Source organism: Anomaloglossus baeobatrachus, unplaced genomic scaffold, assembly GCF_048569485.1.
Source record: "Anomaloglossus baeobatrachus isolate aAnoBae1 unplaced genomic scaffold, aAnoBae1.hap1 Scaffold_2800, whole genome shotgun sequence".
Taxonomy (NCBI): domain Eukaryota; kingdom Metazoa; phylum Chordata; class Amphibia; order Anura; family Aromobatidae; genus Anomaloglossus; species Anomaloglossus baeobatrachus.
In genome coordinates, this window is record NW_027442280.1 from 17,588 (window position 1) to 31,320 (window position 13,733).

At 47.2% G+C, this 13,733-nt stretch overlaps 1 pseudogene; it reads left to right on the forward strand.

Moving 5' to 3' along the window:
* Window positions 1–2,673: 2,673 nt before the first annotated feature.
* On the forward strand, window positions 2,674–2,879 carry LOC142265969 (U2 spliceosomal RNA; annotated as a pseudogene).
* The last annotated feature ends 10,854 nt before the right edge of the window (window positions 2,880–13,733 follow it).

The following is a 13,733-nucleotide window of genomic DNA, read 5'->3' on the forward strand; positions in this document are numbered from 1 at the left end:
AGCCTTAGCAGCTGAGCCTATATCTTGGCTTGTGAGCATTAGAACAGGCCGGCGATTACAGGGTAACATGAAAAATGTCCAGCTTGCATTATGACTAGAACATGACAATATCCTTTTAAGTACTAACCTATGATGCGTTCCTAAGCAGTTGATGTTATATGTTCTACATTTCATTTTCTGCATACTTTACAAGTAGTAGAATTTGCTTTGATATAGGCAACTGGATTTTCACAATGAAAAGGCAAAGGATAACGCCCGAAAAAGACGCCATACATTATGTCAGTGCCATCACTGACAAACCTGGATTGACCATGAAATACATCAATCCCCTTAAAGGTGAGTTAAAACAAGTTTTAACTAAATTGCCTTAATATTGTCATGCATTAGAATGACTGTCTTAGGTAATGATAAATATTTTCTACAGGAAGAGGAGTGTTTGCTGAAACTGAAATCGAAAAAGGGAGTTTTGTTGCAGAATATCGAGGTGAGCTCACGTATGCACTTACGATGGTAGACAACTACTCGAGATTTATGGTTGTGGTACAAGTCAAAGATCTAATGGCCCATACTGCAGCGAAGGTCTTCCAAGCACACTTATGCAGAGACCTCATGGCTACTCAGAGAGAGTCCTCACAGATCAAGGCACTGCCTTTGAAGCGGAAATCTTCAAGGACTTCTGCAGCTTTTACCGATGCAGGAAGATGCGTACTACACCCTACCATGCTCAAACCAATGGTTATCAACCTGCTCAGGACTTTACCCCATATTCCAGATGTGGCCTTACAAGTGATTTATAGAGGGGTAACAATACGTTGGGATCATCGGATCTAATCTCCCTTTTTATACACCCTAAAATCTTGTTTGCGTTAGAATAAACAATAACATCATAAAGGTATAGCAGTACCGTTTCAAAGTTTCGGTGTCCCAAGCAGCATTCCATCAGCCTCTGGAAGGTTCCTGGCAAATTGCACAGCTCGAAGGGCATGCTTTTGAACTCGCAGAGACCCATCGGGGTGGCAAAGGCGGTCTTCTTCCGGTCTGCCTCAGCAACGGACACTTGCCAATAGTGACTAGTGAGATCAAGGGTAGAAAAATAATTTGCAGTTGTCAATGCAGCTAGCTATTCCTCAATACAGGGGAGTGGTGCTGTCCTTCTTCTTTAACAGGACCAACGGAGCTGCCCAGAGGCTACAACTGTCACGGATAACCCCAGCCTCCTTCATGTTGCTCAACATGTCCTTGGTACACTGGTAATGTGCAGGTAGATTTGGCTTATATCTCTCTTTGATGGGTGGGTGTGCACTTGTGGGGATGTAGTGTTTGACCCCTTTTATTTTTCAAAAGTCTAGCGGATGTTTGCTGAAGACTTGCTCGTATTCTTGCACTAGCCTGTAGACCCCCTTCTTGTGATGTGAAGGTGTGGAGTCAGTGCCTACGTGTAATTCCTTACACCACTCCTCTGGCTGACTTGGTGAGCTGTCACTGAATGGGTGGGCTGAAGCAATGGTGGATGCTGCTGTTTGGATAGCATGTGTATCTACTGAGAACAGCTTATCAATGGTGGCAAATCGGAGCAGCTTAATCTTTTGCTCTCCGCAGTTCAACACTCTCATGGGCACTCTTCCCTTCCATATTAATGAATAAAACTATGATGTAAATAGCATATAGATACCCCACAAATGCAGATAAAAGTAGGTTATGGGAAAAGGGGGAAGAGAGAAACAGGAAAATAGTGGAATAAAGTATAACTTCCAGGTGGGAGAGGAAATGGCAGCACAGCCAGTGGAGGTGAAGCAAGGGGAGCCTGCAACTAAAGAGTTGAGAGCGTTATCACATGGTGACTGAGCCTGATTGTAACGGGAGCATAGAGGTGCCGATCCTGTCTTACCTGCGTTGGTGTAGAAGTGGGTGTCCTGTGGTGGAGTCAGCTATGTGCAGTGGTGGCCGTGGGTTCTTTTATGTGCGACCGTAGTAATAGCTGTGCCCACTTCCTGTATGGGAGTGGAATGCAGTGAGGCTAATGGAACGCACGCATGCGCATTTGTGTTTAACGTCGCGCATGTGCAGAACGGAGAAAAGGCTGCGCTCACTTCCTAATGAAAGGGAGTGAGACGCAGCTGGGAAGGGAAGGGAAAAGATTAGGGTTTGGGGATGATGAAAGGGCTTTCTACGGGCAAGGATGGCAAAGGGTGGCAGTGACGGAAAGTCAGGCAGATGGTCCTGTCCTGTCCTGTCCGTCCGTCTTTTTGTATCATGAATTGGAAAGACTGCAAGGGGGAGGGGAGGTGCTTGTGCCCAAAAGGAGGAGTTATTCAGATTCATTGCAGTGGGCGGCGGCTGCAAAAAGTACCATTCTCCTTGTTTTTGCTCTGCAAAACAGCCTTTTCAAGGGTTTGGCTTGGGTGACAAAATGTCTTCTGTAGGCGTGGGTTTGTCTCCCTCTCCCTAAGATGTGTCCGGTATAGGCCAGGGTGCCACTCAAGGCCGTAACCAATTCGGGTTATAGCTTCTCGGCCTTTTGGCTAAGATCAAGTGTAGTTTCGGAGGACGCTACCTTGGTCGGTACTGGAAGGTGCCTGGGATTGCACGTCTGCCGGCCTTGAGGGAGTGTGTGCGCCTTCTGGTGACACATAGCCCTCTTGTGCCTGGACGGTTCCCAGGCAACGGGAGGCGATCACCTTTGTTATTTTGAAGTCCTACTGATAAACAGAAAAAAAAAAAATTAAATCTGTTCTTATCAGTTTAATATCTGATACGTCCCCTCTCTAGGGACCATATATTAAATGGATTTTTAGAACAAGGAGATGGAAAAAATCTTGCTCTGTCCACTCCACGCATTGACCTGGTATTGCAGTACCTCCAGGACCGGTGCACCCCTTCTTAACCGAGTTTCCAAAAGCAGAACTCAATTCACCTGATTCAAATGAGCCTCATTAGTGAATTGAAAGAAAGCAAAAACTTTATATGCACCTCAATTTGGCCAATTCACTTTTCACACTTTCACCCTTTTTTTTTATCTTTCACACCTTTTACTTGCTTTATTGATGCAAAAGCTGTGCCAAATAGCAAACTCATCTCCACTCAACTTGACCAACTCTGCTATGTCCCGTGCAGTATCTTATTCTCAGTCTTATCTAGATCATTTGCAATTGAATAGAATAGATCCCTTTTGGACACATTGGATTCAGCTGCTGCAGTGACTGCAGGTGTTAGAAGATGCAGACTTGGCATCAGGTGCTGTCTATCAGATTCCACTCCAATTAAAGCTTCCATTGTTTTTCGGTGTTTTCTTTGAGCAATGTCTTTAGTGATCTGTTGGCTCCCTCTCCTGGAGGAAGAGTTTGCTTGCTCTTGGACTTTCAAAAAGAGAGGTCATGATAGACATTTAGCTTCTGAGCCCAATTGGGGACAGTCATGGGTGATGAATGTTTTGCAACCTGCTGCGAAGCCTGATACCGCAATATAAGGAACGTCAAATACTAAGAATGGGCGGCCTATGAAAGAATTAGTACTTTCATTAAGCATACTTAAACGGCTAATTGGGAATAGACAAACTGTAAAAAGCCCTCTGAGAAAGCCCCTCTCTATCCTTTGTCAGTAAGCTTTTCTGTAGTCTGCCTGTTGATGTATTTTCCGTTTGAACAGTGCACAACATGAAGTGACGGAACACTGGCTTGTCACAATGTCCCCCGCTGACATCACAATAGCGCTGCTGCCTAGAAAGCCAGCTGCGCAGCAGAAGTTGCTCTTTGGGTGGGATGGTGGGCTAATGTATCTATTCCTGCTTGGTGAGAGTTTGACATGATCTAGAGCAACGAGTTCCAGCGGCTAGCGGTTGATTATTGGCTGTAATGGGGCTTTCTGGCTGGTGCTAGCCTTTCTTCTTAGCACACAGGAACCACAATCCCTACACCATGCTTCGATGGATTCTCTCATCCCAGCCCAGTAAAACTACATATTTCACACAGTTATAGGCAGCCCATGGGCATTCACCTGGATTAAAACCCATAACAGCTCATAGACCAAACAATCAATCTACCACTGGACCAAAGACAGGAAGCTAAATCCACTGCCTGCGGTAACTAACTTAATCCTATAGGCTACTCACACAACAAACCCAAGAGAAAGGAAAAAAACATGGCTTCGATTATCCATCCAATGAAAACGCATAACCATTGTGAGCCATTGGACAATGCAATTGCACACATGGTGACATGGTGCACGGCCCAATGAATCAAGTCTGTACTTCATATTCACGGTTTAAGCCCTTGGGTTTTAATGTGTCCAGAGTACATATCCAGAAAGATTCCCTTTTTTGTGCTAAGCACAAGTCAACAATACATTGTAAGCAGATTCTATTACCAGTCCCACACCATTTTGTGACGCATAATCACACAGTGGCCCAATTAAGATTCCAAGTCATCGAACATGTCCCAGCCATACGCAGAGGAGGCAATAGAATTAGGAAGCTCAAAGAAAGGGAATCTTTCTGGATATATACTCTGGGCACGTTGGAACCCAAGGGCTTAAACCATGAATATGAAGAACCGACTTGATTCATTGGGCCGTGCACATTTTTTCTAACGCCCGGTTCTTTTTCGTGTTCACACTATATATGGTTCCACTATGTATGGAGTTCCATTCTTCCTTGTTTTTTATTTGTCATGTTTGTCATGTCTGATCAACTGGTTACATTATGTCTGATTACCTTGTCTAACAGTTTTTTCTCCCCTTTCTTTACCTTCCATGTTCCCATAGTCACGTGAAATATCCCTGTTGCACTTGATTACGGCTCACTATTCACTATAGGATGTCTTATATCTAACATCACACTCTCACCCATCAGCACTCTATAGGTTTGTATAAGGTATGCGCTTACACATCCGGTCCTCCATAGGTATTTCCACTTATGTAACACTATCCCTATGATCACTCATAACTCATACCCTTGTAGTCAATTACAGCCTCCTCTCTCCCCCCCTCCCCTTCTCCCTTTCCATCTATAATTTTGCCATATATACTAGCAAACACTCAGTGTACCTAGTGGCATCCTATTCGTGGCTATTGGACCTTGCTATAGTCCCACTAGTGCCAAGACATTTGCAGAGCGCATCTGCCTGCGTTGCACACTCCAACTAATTATAAGTAAGCCATTATACTAGCAAACACTCAGTGTACCTAGTGGCATCCTATTCGTGGCTATTGGACCTTGCTATAGTCCCACTAGTGCAAAGACATTTGCAGAGCACGTCTGCCTGCATTGCACACTCCAACTTTTTTAAACTAAGCAATTTTACTAGCAAACACTCAGTGTACCTAGTGGCATCCTATACGTGGCTATTGGACTTTGCTATAGTCCCACTAGTGCCAAGACATTTGCAGAGCGCATCTGCCTGCGTTGCACACTCCAACTAATTTTAACTTAGCCATTATACTAGCAAACACTCAGTGTACCTAGTGGCATCCTATACGTGGCTATTGGACTTTGCTATAGTCCCACTAGTGCCAAGACATTTGCAGAGCGCATCTGCCTGCGTTGCACACTCCAACTAATTATAAGTAAGCCATTATACTAGCAAACACTCAGTGTACCTAGTGGCATCCTATACGTGGCTATTGGACCTTGCTATAGTCCCACTAGTGCCAAGACATTTGCAGAGCGCATCTGCCTGCGTTGCACACTCCAACTAATTATAAGTAAGCCATTATACTAGCAAACACTCAGTGTACCTAGTGGCATCCTATACGTGGCTATTGGACTTTGCTATAGTCCCACTAGTGCCAAGACATTTGCAGAGCGCATCTGCCTGCGTTGCACACTCCAACTAATTATAAGTAAGCCATTATACTAGCAAACACTCAGTGTACCTAGTGGCATCCTATACGTGGCTATTGGACCTTGCTATAGTCCCACTAGTGCCAAGACATTTGCAGAGCGCATCTGCCTGCGTTGCACACTCCAACTAATTATAAGTAAGCCATTATACTAGCAAATACTCAGTGTACCTAGTGGCATCCTATCTGTGGCTATTGGACTGTGCTATAGTCCCACTAGTGCCAAGACATTTGCAGAGCGCATCTGCCTGCGTTGCACACTCCAACTAATTATAAGTAAGCCATTATACTAGCAAACACTCAGTGTACCTAGTGGCATCCTATACGTGGCTATTGGACTTTGCTATAGTCCCACTAGTGCCAAGACATTTGCAGAGCGCATCTGCCTGCGTTGCACACTCCAACTAATTATAAGTAAGCCATTATACTAGCAAACACTCAGTGTACCTAGTGGCATCCTATACGTGGCTATTGGACTTTGCTATAGTCCCACTAGTGCCAAGACATTTGCAGAGCGCATCTGCCTGCGTTGCACACTCCAACTAATTTTAACTTAGCCATTATACTAGCAAACACTCAGTGTACCTAGTGGCATCCTATACGTGGCTATTGGACTTTGCTATAGTCCCACTAGTGCCAAGACATTTGCAGAGCGCATCTGCCTGCGTTGCACACTCCAACTAATTATAAGTAAGCCATTATACTAGCAAACACTCAGTGTACCTAGTGGCATCCTATACGTGGCTATTGGACTTTGCTATAGTCCCACTAGTGCCAAGACATTTGCAGAGCGCATCTGCCTGCGTTGCACACTCCAACTAATTTTAACTTAGCCATTATACTAGCAAACACTCAGTGTACCTAGTGGCATCCTATACGTGGCTATTGGACTTTGCTATAGTCCCACTAGTGCCAAGACATTTGCAGAGCGCATCTGCCTGCGTTGCACACTCCAACTCATTATAACTAAGTTGCATTGTCAGGGATATTTATTCTTTATTATTCTGCTGTTAATAAAGCTAGACCACCACTGCAATCTTCACCACCTCTCAATTTTTACTACCACATTTTCAGTCCACAATCTTGTCGCAATCAACATGAGTGGCAAAATGACAGATGCTGGTGGAAAGGGGAAGAGGCGTGGTGGAAAAGGCAAAAAAGGTTTTGTCTGTGGGGAAAGTGGCAAAGCTCCATTATCATCTGCTGAAGATAGACCATCTACCAGCAAAAGTAAGATGTCTACTACTTACCGTGGACAATCCGATGTGCTCCCTTTTTTACGGACACGAACAACAGGAAGAAAGGTAGATGATGGGCAAAAAAGGAAAATGCTTGAATGGATCTCAAGTGGTCCAACAAGTGCCCTCTCAGCCACTTCAAGTACCGCATCCAAAAAACACCAGTCCTCTGAGTTGTCATCCCAATCACACTTGATTTCTCCCAGCTCTGAAGTCTCCATCAGCCCTGCACAGTATGGTGGAACTGAGATGGCTGAGTCTGCAGAGCTGTTCAGTCACACTATAGCCTGGGAATCAGAGGTCTGCTCCCAAGCTACAGTGAGTACAGAACAGGAAATGGTCTGCAGTGATGCCCAGAACCTTTGTGACTCTGATTCAGGCCGTGAGGACCAAGTTTCTGAGCATAATGTTGACCCTTTGTCACAAACTGTAACACCTGTGGTTATAGACAATGAGGAACATACTGATGAAGATGAGACGCAGATACCCGATTGGGATGACAACTTAAATATTCGGTCAGGGCAAGAAGAGGCTCGGTCTGAGGGGGAGGGGAGTGCAAACACAACAATTGATGATGAAGTTCTAGATCCCACCTACTGTCAACCCCCAGTCAGGCACTCGAGGAGGTCAACAGAGGCGGTGGAGGAGGATGCAACCGACGACGAAGTTACCTTGCGCCTTCCTGGACAGAGTCGGAGCACTGGTAGCACGTCTACAACTGCATCCTCAGCCACCACTCTGCCTATGAGCATTATTCGGGGTGGATCAACAGGTCGCATGGCCTCTAAGCCTTGCCTAGCCTGGTCCTTTTTTGACATAGAAAAAGATCGCCCAAATCATGTGATATGTAAAATTTGTCATGATTCTCTTAGTAGAGGTCAAAACCTCAGCAGTTTGACAACTTCTTCCATGAATCGTCACATGAATAAATATCATAGGTCCCGGTGGGAAGCTCACTGTGCTGCAATGCTGCAAGAGCGAACCATCCACCGCCCGCCCCTTCCAGTGCATCCGCGCGCTCTTCATCTTCTAGGACTGTGGGGACAGCTGTCACACCTGTTTTTCCACGCCAAACTTCCACCACTGTAACCGCAACAGGCAGTTTGCTTGTAAGGTCGTCAGTTGGTTTGGAAGGGGAAACAAGTGAGTGTGTACAGCTCTCTCAGACATCGATAGCACCAACGTTGGATGAAGGCAACATCATGTCTCCGCCTGCACTTTCCTCACAAACCTGCATTTTTCCAGGGACACCCTACTCAACACCGTCTACACACAGCAGCCAGATCTCTGTCCCTCAGATGTGGTCAAATAAAAGGCCACTTCCTCCGACCCATGACAAAGCTAAGAGGTTGACTCTATCCCTCTGTAAGCTGTTGGCTACCGAAATGCTGCCTTTCCGCCTAGTGGACACACAGGATTTTAGAGACCTTATGTCTGTCGCTGTGCCCCAGTACCAGATGCCTAGTCGCCACTACTTCTCTAAGAAAGGTGTGCCCGTGCTACACCAGCATGTCGCACACAACATCACCGCTTCCTTGAGAAACTCTGTGTGTGAACGGGTGCATTTCACCACCGATACTTGGACCAGTAAGCATGGACAGGGACGTTACATGTCGCTGACTGGGCACTGGGTAACTATGGTGATAGATGGTGAAGGGTCTGCTGCACAAGTCTTGCCGTCCCCACGACTTGTGTGTCAATCCTCTGTCTGTCCAAGTTCCGCCACAGCTTCTGCATCCTCCACCTCATCTGGGTCCTCCACCTCCGCCCCAAGCCTGCCTGGTCAGGCCACCAGCGTTCTCACTGCGCAGAAGGAATCACGCACGCCTCATTACTATGCTGGCAGCAGAGCGTAACGGCATCAGGCGGTCTTTAGCTTGACATGTCTTGGGAATAAGAGTCACACAGCTGAGGAGTTGTGGTCAGCTCTGCGGTCCGAGTTTAATAAATGGTTGTCTCCACTCAACCTGCAGCCTGGTAAGGCCGTGTGCGACAATGCTGCAAACCTGGGTGCGGCACTTCGCCTGGGCATTGTGACACACGTACCTTGTATGGCTCACGTGTTGAACCTTGTCGTCCAGCAATTTTTAACACACTATCCCGGCCTAGATGGCCTTCTGAACAGGGCACGAAAACTGTCAGCTCACTTCCGCCGTTCAAGCGCCGCAGCAGAGCGACTTGCATCGCTCCAGAAGTCTTTCGGCCTGCCGGTTCATCGCCTGAAATGCGATGTGGCGACACGCTGGAATTCAACTCTCCACATGTTACAGCGACTGTGGCAGCACCGCAGAGCCCTGGTGCAATACGTCATGACGTATAGCCTGGGCCAACGAGATGCAGAGGTGGGGCAGATCACCCTGATGGAGTGGTCTCAGATCAAGGACCTATGCACCCTTCTGCACAGTTTCGACATGGCGACGAATATGTTTAGCTCTGACAATGCCATTATCAGCATGACGATTCCAGTCATTTACATGCTGGAGCACACGCTAAACACTATTCGGAGTCAGGGGGTGGGACAACATGAAGGGGAGGAACTACAGGAGGATTCATATGCGCAAGGGACAACAACATCACCAAGGTCCAGACGTTCATCATCACCAACGCAGCAGGCATGGGACCATGGGGAACAGGGATCGACAAGGGCGCATAGTAGCAGGCGAAATGTTGAGCAAGGTGCAGGAGAACATGAAGAAATGGAGGACGAACTGTCCATGGACATGGAAGACTCAGCGGATGAGGGAGACCTTGGTCAAATTTCAGTTGAAAGAGGTTGGGGGGAGATGTCAGAGGAAGAAAGAACGGGTAGCACCTCTATGCCACAAACACAGCGTGGACTTGGTCCGCATGGCTGCGCAAGACACATGAGTGCCTTTTTGTTGCACTACCTCCAACATGACAGTCGTATTGTCAAAATTAGAAGTGATGATTAGTGATGAGCGAGCATGCTTGTCACTACTCGGTACTCGCACGAGTATCACTGTACTCGGGCTGCTCGGCGGGGACCGAGTAATCTCGCGATACTCGTGCTTTACTCGTGGTCTTCATTTCTGCATGTTGGCGCTCTTTTGAGAGCCAGCCCTCATGCAGGGATTGGCTGGCAGACCACTGCAATGCCACAGCCCTGTTAGTTGTGGAATTGCAGTGATTGGCCGGCCTGCACAGCGTCACCGAGCCTTTATATAGGCCGGCGCGCTGTGCTCTGCTCACAGCTATTCTGACAGTGAGTGTAGGGAGAGTGTCGCTGATTCAGGGAAAGCTTTGCGGCCCTTTATAGCTTTTTCAGTTGCAGGGCTGCAAACAGTGTGACCAAAAGTCCTTCTCAGGACTATTCTAGTTGTATACAGGCAGGCAGGGTATAGCCAGGTCGGCGTACAGTAGCAGAGTCCTTCTCAGGACTATTGTTGCTATATACAGGCAGGGTATAGCCAGGTCTGAATACAGGCTAGTGACCAAAAGAGTCCTTGTCAGGACTATTGTAGCAGTATACAGGCAGGCAGGCAGGCAGGGTAGTGGTGACCGTATACCAGCCTTCATATCTGGGGCTGGTGTACACAGTGTAAAACAGTCCAGATAGTGTCTGACTTGTCTGTACTGTAATTGTCGCTCCCCAAAAAAACCTGTTAGGTTATTATTGCGTCCGTGCTTGGTTTTTAAAACCGCACGTGTGTGCCTGTTGGTGGCAGCGTACAGGTGCACTGGTGTGCGTTTTTACCAAACTATTATATAACGCACAAGTGTAGTGTATAATACACGTCAGTCAGCAGTGGCTGATAGTGTCAGAGTTCTTAATTTTTGCTCCTAAAACCTGTGTTAGGTTATTATTGCGTCCGTGCTTGGTTTTTAAAACCGCACGTGTGTGCCTGTTGGTGGCAGCGTACAGGTGCACTGGTGTGCGTTTTTACCAAACTATTATATAACGCACAAGTGTAGTGTATAATACACGTCAGTCAGCAGTGGCTGATAGTGTCAGAGTTCTTAATTTTTGCTCCTAAAACCTGTGTTAGGTTATTATTGCGTCCGTGCTTGGTTTTTAAAACCGCACGTGTGTGCCTGTTGGTGGCAGCGTACAGGTGCACTGGTGTGCGTTTTTACCAAACTATTATATAACGCACAAGTGTAGTGTATAATACACGTCAGTCAGCAGTGGCTGATAGTGTCAGAGTTCTTAATTTTTGCTCCTAAAACCTGTGTTAGGTTATTATTGCGTCCGTGCTTGGTTTTTAAAACCGCACGTGTGTGCCTGTTGGTGGCAGCGTACAGGTGCACTGGTGTGCGTTTTTACCAAACTATTATATAACGCACAAGTGTAGTGTATAATACACGTCAGTCAGCAGTGGCTGATAGTGTCAGAGTTCTTAATTTTTGCTCCTAAAACCTGTGTTAGGTTATTATTGCGTCCGTGCTTGGTTTTTAAAACCGCACGTGTGTGCCTGTTGGTGGCAGCGTACAGGTGCACTGGTGTGCATTTTTACCAAACTATTATATAACGCACAAGTGTAGTGTATAATACACGTCAGTCAGCAGTGGCTGATAGTGTCAGAGTTCTTAATTTTTGCTCCTAAAACCTGTGTTAGGTTCTTAGTGCGTCCGTGCTTGCATTTAAAAACCGCACGTGTGTGCCTGTCGGTGGCAGCGTACAGGTGCACTTGTGTGCGTTTTTACCAAACTATTATATAACGCACAAGTGTAGTGTATAATACACGTCAGTCAGCAGTGGCTGATAGTGTCAGAGTTCTCGTCATTAATTTTTGCTCCTAAAACCTGTTAGGTTCTTAGTGCGTCCGTGCTTGCATTTAAAAACCGCACGTGTGTGCCTGTCGGTGGCAGCGTACAGGTGCACTTGTGTGCGTTTTTACCAAACTATTATATAACGCACAAGTGTAGTGTATAATACACGTCAGTCAGCAGTGGCTGATAGTGTCAGAGTTCTCGTCATTAATTTTTGCTCCTAAAACCTGTTAGGTTCTTAGTGCGTCCGTGCTTGCATTTAAAAACCGCACGTGTGTGCCTGTCGGTGGCAGCGTACAGGTGCACTTGTGTGCGTTTTTACCAAACTATTATATAACGCACAAGTGTAGTGTATAATACACGTCAGTCAGCAGTGGCTGATAGTGTCAGAGTTCTCGTCATTAATTTTTGCTCCTAAAACCTGTTAGGTTCTTAGTGCGTCCGTGCTTGCATTTAAAAACCGCACGTGTGTGCCTGTCGGTGGCAGCGTACAGGTGCACTTGTGTGCAATTTCCAGAAACTTTGATATAACGCACAAGTAGTGAATATACACGTCAGCAGTGCACAGCATTGCAAAATGCGCAAGGGCATTGGCAAGGAACAAGGAAGTGGACGTGATGGTGGTGCAGGCAGAGGCCGAGGTCGTGGGCAAGCTCTAATTTCGCCACAACAAAGGGCCACATCTAGTCGCTCGCACGTCCTGTCCCAAATTCTTGGGGACCGCAGCAGTACACCGCTCTTGAACCAAGACCAGTGTCAACAGGTTGTTAGTTGGATAGCGGATAATGCTTCCAGTCAGATTGGCACCACCACAAACACTCTGTCTTCCACACGGTCAAGTGTCAGTAGCCGTGATACTGCACCGCACATTTCTGAACCTGATCCTCCTTCCTACCACCAGGCTGAGTACACGTCCTCCTCGGACATTAATGATCCCACACTTGGACACTCGGAAGAGCTGTTCACGTTTCCATTCACACATTCTGGCCTCTCGCCAGCTCATATTGAAGTGGGTCATGAGGAGATCGTCTGTACAGATGGCCAAATATTTGAGCAGCCACGTTCTCACGAAGTTGGCAACGTGTCTCAACAAGTGGTGGACGATGATGAGACACAATTGTCAGCAAGTCAGGAGGAGGAGCAGGGTGCGGAAGAGGAAGACGACGTGGTGGATGATCCAGTAACTGACCCAACCTGGCAGGAGGATATGCAGAGCGAGGACAGCAGTGCACAGGGGGAGGGAGGCGTAGCATCACAACAGGCAGTAAGAAGCAGGGTGGTGGCCCCAGGCAGAAGTCAGGCAACCGTTCCCCGGAACAACACGACGACACAAGGTGCCTGTACAAATGTTAGGTCTTCACGAGTCTGGCAGTTTTTTAAGTTGGATCCAGATGATTCAAAAAAGGCCATTTGCAACACCTGCCGTGCCAGCATCAGCAGGGGTACCAAAACTAGCAGCCTGACCACCACCAGCATGATCAGGCACATGTCAGCCAAGCACCCGACTTTGTGGGAAGTACAACAGAGTCGAGGAGCAGTGCTTGCTGATGTCACTGCTACGTCTTCGCTGGTTGTGCATGCGAGCCAATCCTCTGTCCATGCTGCCTGCGAACAAGCCTCCTCCACTCCTGCACCTGCAGTTGCCTACGCAGAAAGAACACCATCATCAAGCACGTCCTTGTCCCAGCGCAGCGTTCAGTTATCCATTCAGCAAACCTTTGAACGCAGGCGCAAATACACTGCCAACACCCCACATGCCACAGTTCTAAATGCTAACATTTCGCGACTGCTTGCGCTGGAAATGTTGCCTTTTAGGCTGGTGGAGACAGAAGCATTCCGTGACCTGATGGCGGCAGCTGTCCCACGTTACTCGGTCCCCAGCCGCCACTATTTCTCCCGGTGTGCCGTCCCCGCGTTGCATAACCACGT